This window comes from Anolis carolinensis, chromosome 3 (assembly GCF_035594765.1).
Source record: "Anolis carolinensis isolate JA03-04 chromosome 3, rAnoCar3.1.pri, whole genome shotgun sequence".
Classification (NCBI taxonomy): Eukaryota; Metazoa; Chordata; class Lepidosauria; order Squamata; family Dactyloidae; genus Anolis; species Anolis carolinensis.
The window spans coordinates 128,323,393-128,335,105 of NC_085843.1; the positions used below are offsets into that span (position 1 = coordinate 128,323,393).

The 11,713-nt window shown below is 39.2% G+C and overlaps 1 long non-coding RNA gene across 1 annotated transcript; it reads right to left on the bottom strand.

Moving 5' to 3' along the window:
- Positions 1 to 9,037: 9,037 nt before the first annotated feature.
- Positions 9,038 to 10,771, bottom strand: LOC134298076 (uncharacterized). Its single transcript, XR_010005049.1, has 3 exons — positions 10,595 to 10,771; positions 9,422 to 9,514; positions 9,038 to 9,255 (listed from the first exon to the last, which is right to left on the bottom strand). It is a non-coding gene; the product is annotated as an uncharacterized LOC134298076 (long non-coding RNA).
- Between the last annotated feature and the right edge of the window lie 942 nt (positions 10,772 to 11,713).

Consider the following 11,713-nt stretch of genomic DNA (forward strand, 5'->3'; position numbering starts at 1 on the left):
GCCTAGAGTAAACATTCGGTAAAACACCCGTTTATTAAATAATAGGCAAATTGTAGAATTAAGGACTTATTTGATTGTGGAAATTATGCTCTCACTCTTAAGGGAGCCTGAGCCTGATCTTTTTTTTTAAAAAACCCTTGTGCTGTTTGTTATTGATTTTAATTAAAAAGCCCTTAAAAAGGAAGGCATTGCAATTTATTTAAAGGTTTTTATTGTGTGTTGCAAGAAGATATATATATATATATATATATATATATATATATATATATATATATAAAAAGGAAAGGTGAGAATCCATAGTAATGGATTTTTTTTCTATCTCTGGAGCACAGCATGAGAAGATATCTATATCTATATCAATATCTACATGTATCTTCTCATGCTATGATCCAGAGATAGAAAAAAAAAATTCCTTCCATTACTATGGATTTTTGCCTTTCCTTTTTAGACCACAAGGAAAATGCATTTTGAATTTTTCCTTGAAAAAAACAGATTATGCCTCCCTTGCTCTGCTATCTCTGTTCCCTGTATCTACAGTTGCACAAACCTGGCTCATGGGACAATTGTGTCCCACAAGGGTATCGAGTGTTTTAGTTATAGGCCTAATCAAATTGGCCCCTAAGTCAATCAGTATAAACATTCACAACTTTTCCTGTGAATACAGAGTTTGAGGAAAAAAACAAACAAACAATGGTCGCGACTTTCAAAAAATGGAAGATGTTTAGTAGCAAATTCTACAGATTTAGTCTTCTGTCTTTTCTGGAGCCCATGGTGGTGCAGAGGATTAAACCGCTGAGCTGCTGAACTTGCTGACCAAAAGGTCAGTAGTTCGAATCCGGAGAGTGGGGTGAGCTCCCGCTGTTAGCCCCAGCTTCTGCCAACCTAGCAGTTTGAAAACATGCAAATGTGAGTAGATCAATAGGTACCACTTTGGTAGGAAGGTAACATCACTTCATGCAGTCATGCCGGCCACATGACCTTGGAGGTGTCTACAAACAACGCCAACACTTCAGCTTAGAAATGGAGATGAGCATCAACCCCCAGAGTCGGACACGACTAGACTTAACGTCAGGGGAAAACCTTTACCATTACCTACCTTTTCTGAGTGGAACGCCATTTCTTATTCACATGTAGGCTTACCCCAGTCTTCCATTCCAATCACCCCCTTCTTCGGAGGAGAGAGATTGGCAATAGCAATGTACAGCTGGTGAAAACAGAGAATGAAATATGTGTAATTCTTAACACAGACGATAAACCTGTTTTGGATGACAACTTCCAGCCTCACCCAACTGACATGGCTCTGGGGTTCTGAAGGGTGCTGTTCTCCAAAAATACAATTCCCAAGCTATATTCTTATCACCTGGTTTTTAAGGGGCATATTTTAAGGCTGGAACAAGTTAGACTTGTAGCCTTCATTGTCATCTGGATTCATCAATTAGGCATCAGAGAATAGTGTTCTGCCCCAAGGGCAGTAGGCTATAAATCTTGCAACTCTTGTAACTTTCACCAAAAAAAAAGCTTTTCAGCATCTAGGGAATATAAAAAGAAAAGAGAGAAAGAATCTAGCAGCATATTTGGCATGGGTTAATTTATGTCAAAATGCACTTTCATGCATTTTAACCCATTTTTTCAGGAGCACTAATGGAATAAAATATTTATTACTTTGGCCACATCTAGATTGATTAAATATACCAAAACATTCCTGATATTGTTCTTCTTTTGTCATATTCTAGCTTGGAGATCCATATATGTTGTGTTTATCCCAGGATATTTTCTGTCAGCTCCTGGTCAAATCACAGATACTTCATACCAGCTGCCCAGATTTGTTATTCTAACCCAGTATAAAGTTGGAAAGAATGGGGGGGGGGGACACAGAAACTTTTAAATCTATCTGGTTGCACCTGTTGGTATTTAAGCAGGTACATAGTAAAGGAGAAAAAGTGTAATGGGATATAAGGGCATCAATTGTGACATTGAGCATAATCCTTTAAAACACTGTATAGAATGATAGCCTTCTGAAAAGGCTGGTCTGTCTTTAAATGTGAAGGGAATAAACTCTGCTTACTTGAAAGTCAGATTCTTGTAGTTGGAAAATATTCTACTTTTGTTGCAAATGTAACTATAAAAACACATATATTTAATATATGTAGTATGCCAAAAAAACATTGTTTCTGTTCAATTATACTAATGTATTGAAATTTATTAATATACCCTGGTTCAACTGTTTTTAAAATGTTCTTTTAAATTTCCTTTTTTGTTCCACAATAGTTATTTGTAAATCAGAGACCAAATGTCCAGAAAGATTGAAATGTTCTGAGACCAGCTTTAAGTTATTGCTACTGTATTTCTAATGTCAGATTTGTTTCCATTCATCTTCTTGTCCTTTTGTACAATGTAAAAGCACTGCTGTTGGAGGACTCCATGTATTATACTGGTGTTATTAGGATCTGCAATATGTCTTCCAACATAAATGTGTAGGACCAGAGTTAGAATCTGGCTATGTAAATGTTCTTCTATTTCTATTTGCACCAAGGTTGAGATATTGCATCAGGAGGTGTACATGAATCATATGACTATGTATTTGAAGAGAGTGGGGGAACAATACAGGTGTAACCAGCTTTTTTCTTTAGCTGGAAAGGCATCTGCAGGGACCTTTGGTTTTTGGGATGTTCCTGAGGGTAGTATCCTTGCAGTGCATCCAGCTACAGGAAAATAGATGACCACATCCCTGCTCAGCTCCTTGACACACAAACACAAAAATACTGTGATGTATGGGTGGATGTTATGGGCTTGTAACATGGGTTTGGGGAAAACCTTTGGTCATTGCATAGTCAGAACAATGTTCAACAGAACAACAACCCCAAAAAAAGGTGAGCTGTGATGTCTGTAGTGTCACAGATACCAATGTAATTCACTAACAGGATGGAAGCCCATGCTATGTATCCTATTGTGGGTAAATAGCTATTTAAGGTGTGGGTGGGTGGGGGAGGCTATCTGTAGAGCCGATTTCTGGGCCTGAATATATTGCACAAGATTTCCCTATCCTAAAATGATACATTTTAATATATTGGTTTTATGGTTCCCGTCCCCTTGATCTGGTCATGTAAGTGTGATTTATTGTTATAATTGTATTGTTTTACTTTGTTTAATAATGTGTATTATGTTGTTATGTAATGTTTGTGTTTGCTTTTATGACTGTAAACCGCCCTGAGTCCCATCCGGGAGATAGGGCGGTATATAAATAAAGTTATTATTATTATTATTATTATTATTATTATTATTATTATTATTATTATTATTATTATTATTATTAAGAGAAGTAAGAGAGTTCCACCAATTACTTGTGAAAGGGTAGCATTATTTCCAGAACAGGTTGTAGCTTGTTGCTAATATGTTTAGGTAATCTTAGCTGGGAGCTATACGTTGTTTCTGGGTATCAATTCTGCCTTATTAATTTGCTTTTTCATATCATTGGGTGTGTATTGCAGCCTGAGAAACACTTGCTGGAAATCCACTAGTTTCAAATTCTGGCACTAAGGTCTGGCTAGATGAAGAGGCCTTGGCTGCAAACAAGACATTTATGATCTCATCGCATGGACTCCATCCTAGGATGCTTCCAGGACAGAGCCCACCAAGGCCATTCACACAATGCAGGGCTACTTTCGGCAGGGCTTTGTCCTGGCTCTGTTCTGGAGTCCCAAGAACACGGGTTGTAACAGAGCCAGCATGGGGGGAAGTCATCTGTCAATGCTTTCCCACATGTGATGAGGAAAGAAGCAATGAGGAGTGCAGGATCATAAACATGAGTAACAATTTTCCCCACTGCCCCACGGATTCTCCATACTGCTCGGCAAAATCCCCTGTTGCCACCCACATTTGGGACCTCAATGTGATGAGGTCCTTAGTAGTGTGTTCTGGTAAGAAATATGGTTGGTTTCCTCCAAATCTTAAGAACTGCAGTAACTTTTGTAGGGGAAAATTACTTTAAATATAGGGAACCAGGGTAACCAAGAGATTGTTCATGGAGTAACTTCTGCCTCCAGCTGCAACAAGCATTTTTATACCTAACTGGATTTGTTCACTTTTCATTTTTATCCCCTCTCTGCCACTCATGTTTATGATTCTACTTCATACACTGTGTAAGCATAATCACTAGTAGGCTGAGAACTTCTTTTTAGTAAGATTAAAAAAACCCTGGAAAATATAAAGACATTGTCATATGGATATTCTGTCAATCTATGTATGGGGCAGTGGGATTGCATAATAAATATCCAATCTGAAAAAAGATTTCTTTTGCATCAGCTCTGGCAGGTGGATCTTGAGGTTCTAGTAAAAATTAAAATAGATTCACACGTGAATGTCCCCTATTTTAGAAAAACCCCACAAATATGTTTATCACAACATATTCAAGTCAGTGTGTTCTATCATATTTCATGTTCAGCTAAATTGGTTTTGTTAGCTTGTTAAGTAGATTTTGGGAGGCTATGCTAGATTAAAATTTTCCCCATGGGAGAATGAATAGTACATCTAATACCTCTTGCTTTTCAGATCCTTTTAAAGTTTAATAAAATCAACCGATTGCAAATTAAATAAAGTAAATCAACAGTTCAACCCAGTGGACAAGGGCTTCAGTTCTTACATAAATGCTGATTGAAAAAGTTATTTTCTGAGAAAAATCTATATTGATAAAGTGGCTAGATAAGAGAAAATGGAATACGATGCAGTACAAGAAATGGGTTTTTATGTTTTTGTTTTGTTTTTTTTGTCCCCAAGTTACAAACATCTGACTTACAAACGACTCATAGCTAAGACCGGGGGCGAGACAACAGAAAGCGAGAGAAATCTACCTCTAAGAAGGAAAATTCACTCCTGGCATTTTTTTTCCAAAATCTAATTGTCCTCCAACCCCCCAAAATAACAAGACCACACAATAATATGGGATTAAATATGGACAACTTTAACTGATGTTACCTATTTAGCCTTCTGTGAACTGCAAACATTTGTAAAGGGTATGATCTTGATGTGGAATAAGCTGAGGTGATGGCCATACAAGACCTGCTCCTCAGCTAACTTGGGTGAGACACCTTGGTCCCCTGATGTAATAAACTGTACTGTTTCCAGGGCAACCAATCAGGGGAATAGAAGGAGAATTCTGTCCCAACTCTGTAGGATTTATTAATGCCAGAACTCTCTCCACTCCCAGGCCTTTTCCATCCTCCCTCACCTTGGATATTTAGGCCACAGGCAAGGGTTTCCGTTCCTGGCCTACACCCCAAGTGGGTGCCTTAGGTGTATGCCAAATGTGTATCTATTCCTGTTTACTACCATAGATTAGGGGCAAGTGTCCGCTTTGCCCCTACCCCCCATCAAGCCCGCCAAAATGGTCCCTATGCCCCTTTGCAGGTCACAGAGGAATTGGTGATTGCCTGCTTCTGAGAGATGGATACCGTCCGCTCTGAAGAAATCTCTGTCAAGGTGAGTTATGTAGGATCTCATAATGTTGCTCAAGACCTCGAGAATTGCCCTATTCACCCTTTTCCTGGCCCCATCGAGCTTTTTGTCATCACCACCTCCAGAGCATTTTTGCCTTGGGATAATTGCTGATCGCACAATGTGGGTATGAGGCCATGCCTCCTTAATTTTGTAAAAGTCAGCTAGAGCCAGTACCTTGCTTTTGAGAAGCCCCAAGTCGTTGCCACCCAAGTGAATCATCAAGATGTTGGGAGGAAGTCCTCTTCCTGACTCAAACAGCAAAGGGGATAAACCATTCCAGTGGAGGCCTCTCTACTCACCCAAAACTCAGAATGAGCTCCAGAAACAGGCTACATGCTCACACAAGCCATGTCCCCTGGAAATAGTTCTAGCCGGACTATATCCACAGGTCTCTCCAGCGGAGCAGGCAAATCGCTCCCCACCTCCACAAGTGGAGGAGGGAAGCTTATTATCACAGGGGCAGAAAATGAGGTGAATTATTCTGAATGAGGCATAGACAGCAAAACAAACAGCACAGAGGTATTAACCCTTCCGTATATTATCCAAAGTGTGTGTGTGTGTGTGTGTGTGTGTGTGTGTGTGTGTGTGTGTGTATATATATATATATATATATATATATATATATATATATAGTGCTGGAGTTACACTTTAAATGTACCTCTTCTGACTTACATACAAATTTAGCTTAAGAACAAACTTACGGAACCTATCTTGCTCATAACTTGGGGACTGCCTTTAACCATACACATTTATCCTAAATGTGCATGGTAACTGGAGGGTTACCCATACAAATTTGTGACACATTTGGAAAGAATGTTCAGAGTCATATGGTAGTGGAGCAATCTCATAACAGACTCTGCTTTCATCTAAATGAGATGTGGAAATATAACCAGTCAGAACTAAACCATGCCAGTTTAGTCCAAACACTCTTAAAATGAGGACAATTTGTTCATGGAGGAGGAAACTGGAGTTGCATCTATCTAGTGTGTGCTGATGTTATCTTATATAGAAATCCTTTGTGATGTTTTCATGTAGTTCTCCCTGCCGGCCCCTGAATCTGCATTTTTGCAGGTATAGCTGGAGTAAAGAGTCTACACAGATGCACAACTGGTATGCATAGAAAATCTGTTTACCAAGTATAATTGATGCATCCAAGCCAAGGATGGATGTCTTCCATCACAATCCTTATGTCCCTTTTGTGCAATTGAAAAATATTTTGACAGGTCTGAAAACGTATTGAATGCACATGGACTAGAAAGGACCAGTAAAATTGTCAAGATTGCCAAGATTTAATTTCTCATCACAGTGGTGATGCAGGACTTGTGTCCTCCTCAGCAGTTTTTGGACCACTACTAGAAGCACAAATGTTGATGTCTCCATAAAATAACTCTCTTCTCTTTTTCATTTCATATGAAATGAAGATGCTCTGGGGCAGTGGTTCTCAACCTGTGGGTCCCTAGATGTTCTGACCTTCAACTCCCAGAAATCCTAACAGCTGGTAAACTGGCTGAGATTTCTGGGAGTCGTAGGCCAAAATACTTGGGAACCCACAAGTTGAGAACTACTGCTCTAGGGAAAGTGTCTTTGGGGCTCTATGATGTAGGATGGTGTTTTAGCTTCTGCACCAAACTAAGCTTCTGCAGTTATTGTGGTAGCTGTGAGAACCTTTGTGGTATCTACTTATCTTCCACTGATCTTCAGCAGAAACTTCTACTTTTTAAGAGTAGCAATGGAAGTGCAGACATTTCTCACTAAGAAGTAGTTTATCCTTGTCACATAGAATTTCTAGTAGGGCCTCACTGTTTGCTGCTTCATGTATACAGTACAGCTCCTATGTCTGTGGGATTGGTATCCACCATCCACTTCCAACACACACACACACACACACACACACACACACACACACACACAAAGTGAATGGTGGATATACATTTTCAAGATACACAAGGTACAGATATTCACCTTGAGATTCCTCTCCTTTGCTCTGAGGACTGGAGAAGAAAGCCCTTTGCACTGCATTGGCCCATGAGGAATATCAGGATCTAGAAGTATTTTGCATTCCCTCCCTACTGTTTCTTATTATGTATACATTTAGTGATTACCACCTGGTGTCCACTTTTGGCCAGAGATGCAGGGTAGACATGACTGCACCATGGCCAAAGAAAGCTGTAAGAGAAATGTATGTTGCCCAGCAATATGTAATTATGCTTCTACAACTTTAGTCTGATTGGTTTACAAGCATATTTAATATGGTCGTAAGCCTATCTTACAGGCTCCACTTGTGAAAAGCTGAAATAAACAGTATTTTATCTACCACAGGAAAATTCCACACTGGAAGTGTTGACATGGGCCTATAATTATGGCCATCTGTACTCAATGCAAAGGGAACCTCTCATTTTCTAGTTTATGTAATTGAATTTCTTAAACTGTATAACCAAAAATAAAATCACCGAGACATGAACTCTAATGATAAAGTAAGCAGACTGGATCATTTAAATAAGCAAATAGTGCTCTGTTTTTAACTTCTCTCTTCTTTTAAAAAAGAATTCCTTTTAGGAATGTCTCAAATATTTTACAAAGGAAAGACTTCCCCTAATTAAAATTAGCTTGCTATTTGTTCAGGGATTTAGGGTCAATTATTCTCACTGAGGGTTTCAAAAGACAACCATATGTTGACTTGCCCTTGCCTTCCTGTATCTCCCAACATTCGTTTCATAGTTAATACCCAATTAGCTAGCAAATATGCAGAAACAGGAAGGGACTGGCTTTTCAGACTCTTTATAACTGATATATTATTTTAAGTACAATAATTGTATATCCTGTTTGGGATTCTTTGGGATCCTTCAGATAAATGATAGATGCACATTTAGATTTCAAGATCTCCTTTGCTTTTTAGTTGGATCTCAAATGACTCAAGAAAATAGTAGTCAGTCCTCCATATTTACAGGGCCTAGGGATGCAGGACTCTCTTGAAATTGGAAAAACCATCAATAAAAACATTCGCTTTTTAATCTGAGAAAACAGCTTTCTAGAAGCCTTTAGGTCCTCCAGCACAACTCTGTGATCAACTTTCAGCAGAATTTTTTTTTGGAGATCATTCACAGTGGAAATTCTAGTGGAAGTTGGCCATGGACTCTAACTTGAAAATTAGAGATTCCTATTGAGACTATATTAATCAAATCCGATGCCCTAATTGTCAGAAGAACAAATCTTCTTCCTCCAATGAGGCTTGTTCTTGGGAAAGTAAGTTTGGGAGGGTATTTATGATTGTGGCACTTCATTATGACTCCACAGGGATATTGAATGCAAACCAGTTATGACTCTGTAACTATAGGTTGCAGATTGACTTCAATACAAAATGCCAACAAGTCATCATCATCTCTTATAATCTCACCCACTGGGACGAAGCCTTTTGAAATGATTTGTTCTTGCCTAAGAGAATCAATGTAATGAAGAATCCTATAAAATGGATGTAATACATTGATCTCATTGCTCATAAAGCTGAAATAAGGATTCCTATTACATGCTAGCATTATGGCTCTGACAGTGGGAAAGATGAAATAATCAGCTCTGAACTGATCAAAGACGAAACAGTTAATTCCTCATGACTAGACAGCAACATTTTATCCCCAGGAATATGCATAAAGGTTGCTATTCAGTTGGAAGCCCATTACTTCTGAGCTTTTTTTCTGGACTCCTTCAAGAGCTCTGCATCTCAAGCGTGGAAACTCTGGTGCCCTGCTGAGTAGTTCACTGCCATTTCTTGTAGCAAAAAAAATAAAATAAGGTAATCTGCATTGGAAGTAAACATATCTGTCATGGGTTTGTGTGTGTGTTTTTAACACTCTACATTAGATTGACCCACATTAAGAAATACAAGAGGATGAAAGCGTGCTAATAATTAGCTGTAATGAATAAACGTGCCTACCTGATTCATACATTAGGCACTAGCCTTGCACGACCACTTTTGTCTCACGTTCATTAAAATTCCCATCATGACATAAAACACTGAACAGTGGCTCTACATAAAAACAAAAGCAAACGCCACAAGAAAGCAACACATTATAGCTAATTTAAGCTCAAATGGGATAAATAAGGAAAGAAGGTGACCCAGATAAATAACGCTGCTCCTTTTCTTTTCAATTTACCTTATATATTAACCTATTTAGGAAGATAGTAAAAATCATATCTCAGATGAATTGAGATAACATCCCCCACCCCAATCCTTTCTTTTAATAAAAGAAAGCATCGCTGCTACAAAACTCCCTTTTATAGGCATGGAGAAAAAGTCAGGCAGGAACTCTGAATACATTGATTTAGAAGGGAATGCTTTAGAAATTTATGCAACTTATCTTTTGGGAAATGGAGTTAGCATGAATACCAGGTTTATAGGCATTACCAACAGAATATATTAAAACACACTTTTAAAACTAGTATATCTTGAAAACGGGTTTTTAAAAAATAATTAATAGTACTCACCTTCTGAAAGAAGGATTTAGTCTGTGGGTGGGGTGGTGGGATTCACATGTGTTAAACTATTTCACATCTGAATTAACAGTTCCAAAATAAACTAGTTTTTAAAATTCATGCCCAGTGTCTTATAGGAGTCAAATTTACATTTTAGATAAGCGATTTATGGCAGTGAATCTCACTGACCTTTAGAATTCCCAAGAAAATTATGGATTTCATTTATTCATATCTTCATAATTTCTTTTTCCACTTATATCCTATTCAAACAAACTATATATTAAAAACAAAACATTTTTTGAAAAATTAACAAATGATTCTATTAAAAGCATAATAAAAAGAAAGAACTCCAGCCCATTTGACAGCCCCCTCCGCTTTTTTAATTATAGCCACAGATTCTAAACCAGGATTCAGGCATTTTCCAGCATTGCAGACTCTGGCCCCTTCTACACTGTCATATAAAATCCAGATTATCTTCTTTGAACTGAATTACATGTAGTGTAAAAGAGGCCTCCTACAGTCGGTTCCTATACAGAAACAGTGATGGATTTCTCAACCACCATCCTGTACTCCCCAGACTCATACTGCTCAGGGATGTAGGGTGGCTGTCCCCTCACACCCTTTCCCATCTTACCACTGGCAAAAAAAAAACCAGAAAGAGATCATTGTGCCCACTGTAGCTGGAAGTGGAGGGTGAGAAAGGGGGTACCAGTTGGCCCCCTGCCCAGTGGCACCAAACCAGCTTTGGCGCAGCTGAGCAGTAGGACACCCTCTCACCACTGAAGTGGCCCAGGTGCCCCTGTTGTGTCACAATGTGAGCTAGAATCCACATTTTTATGGCAGTACTGGCCTGCATTTTGTGGCTGCTAGAACTGCCCTAAGATGGAGAGTTTTCTCTAAAGCCTCATCTATACTGACCACTTAGATCAGCATAGATCAGTGGTTCTCAGCCTGTGGGTCCCCAGGTGTTTTAGCCTATAACTCCCTGAAATCCCAACCAGTTTACCAGCTGTTAGGATTTCTGGGAGTTGTAGGTCAAAACATCTGGGGAACCACAGGTTGAGAACCACTGGTATTGATGTTGATCAGTCCTGTGGTGGCCAAACACTACACAGGAATGATCCAGGGTAACATGAGTCAGGAGAAAGTATGAATTCTGCCACAGAATTTGGACTTTTCCTGACTTAGGGCCTGTGGAGCCAGTTGGGGCAGTTCACAAATGGAACTGGTTGCATCCCACCCCACTGCCATCCTACATGGAATTGCAGTCCTCTTCGCCCCCTCCCTCTGTGGGTCAGCAGTTTCCACCATGGCATGGGCCCTATCTGTTTTTTTGTATAATGTCAAGACACATGATGGAGAGAGGAGGACAGTTAGGGTGGCTGCCCAGTGACACCAAACCATGTTTGGCGCTGCTGCAGCCCTGTGGGGACCATACCCAGAGCTGATCTGCTGTCTAACCTAAATCATCCAGAGATAAGCAGGGAATTATTTCCTCATCTCTCCCACACCTTTCAACTCAATCCAGTAATCTAACCATCATATCACACTGATTTTCAATTTAAAACAATATGAATTACTTACTCACCAGGAACATGATTTGTAGAGCTGATTGGACGCAGCCTATGAAACATGACTGTTTGGAGAAGAGATTGAGTAAATGTGTAAAAATCCATCTGCATTGATGAGAACATTTTGTCTTATGTGAGTGATGAGAAAGTCTAGCCAGAAAATGTTTTGGGGCTAGCCCAAA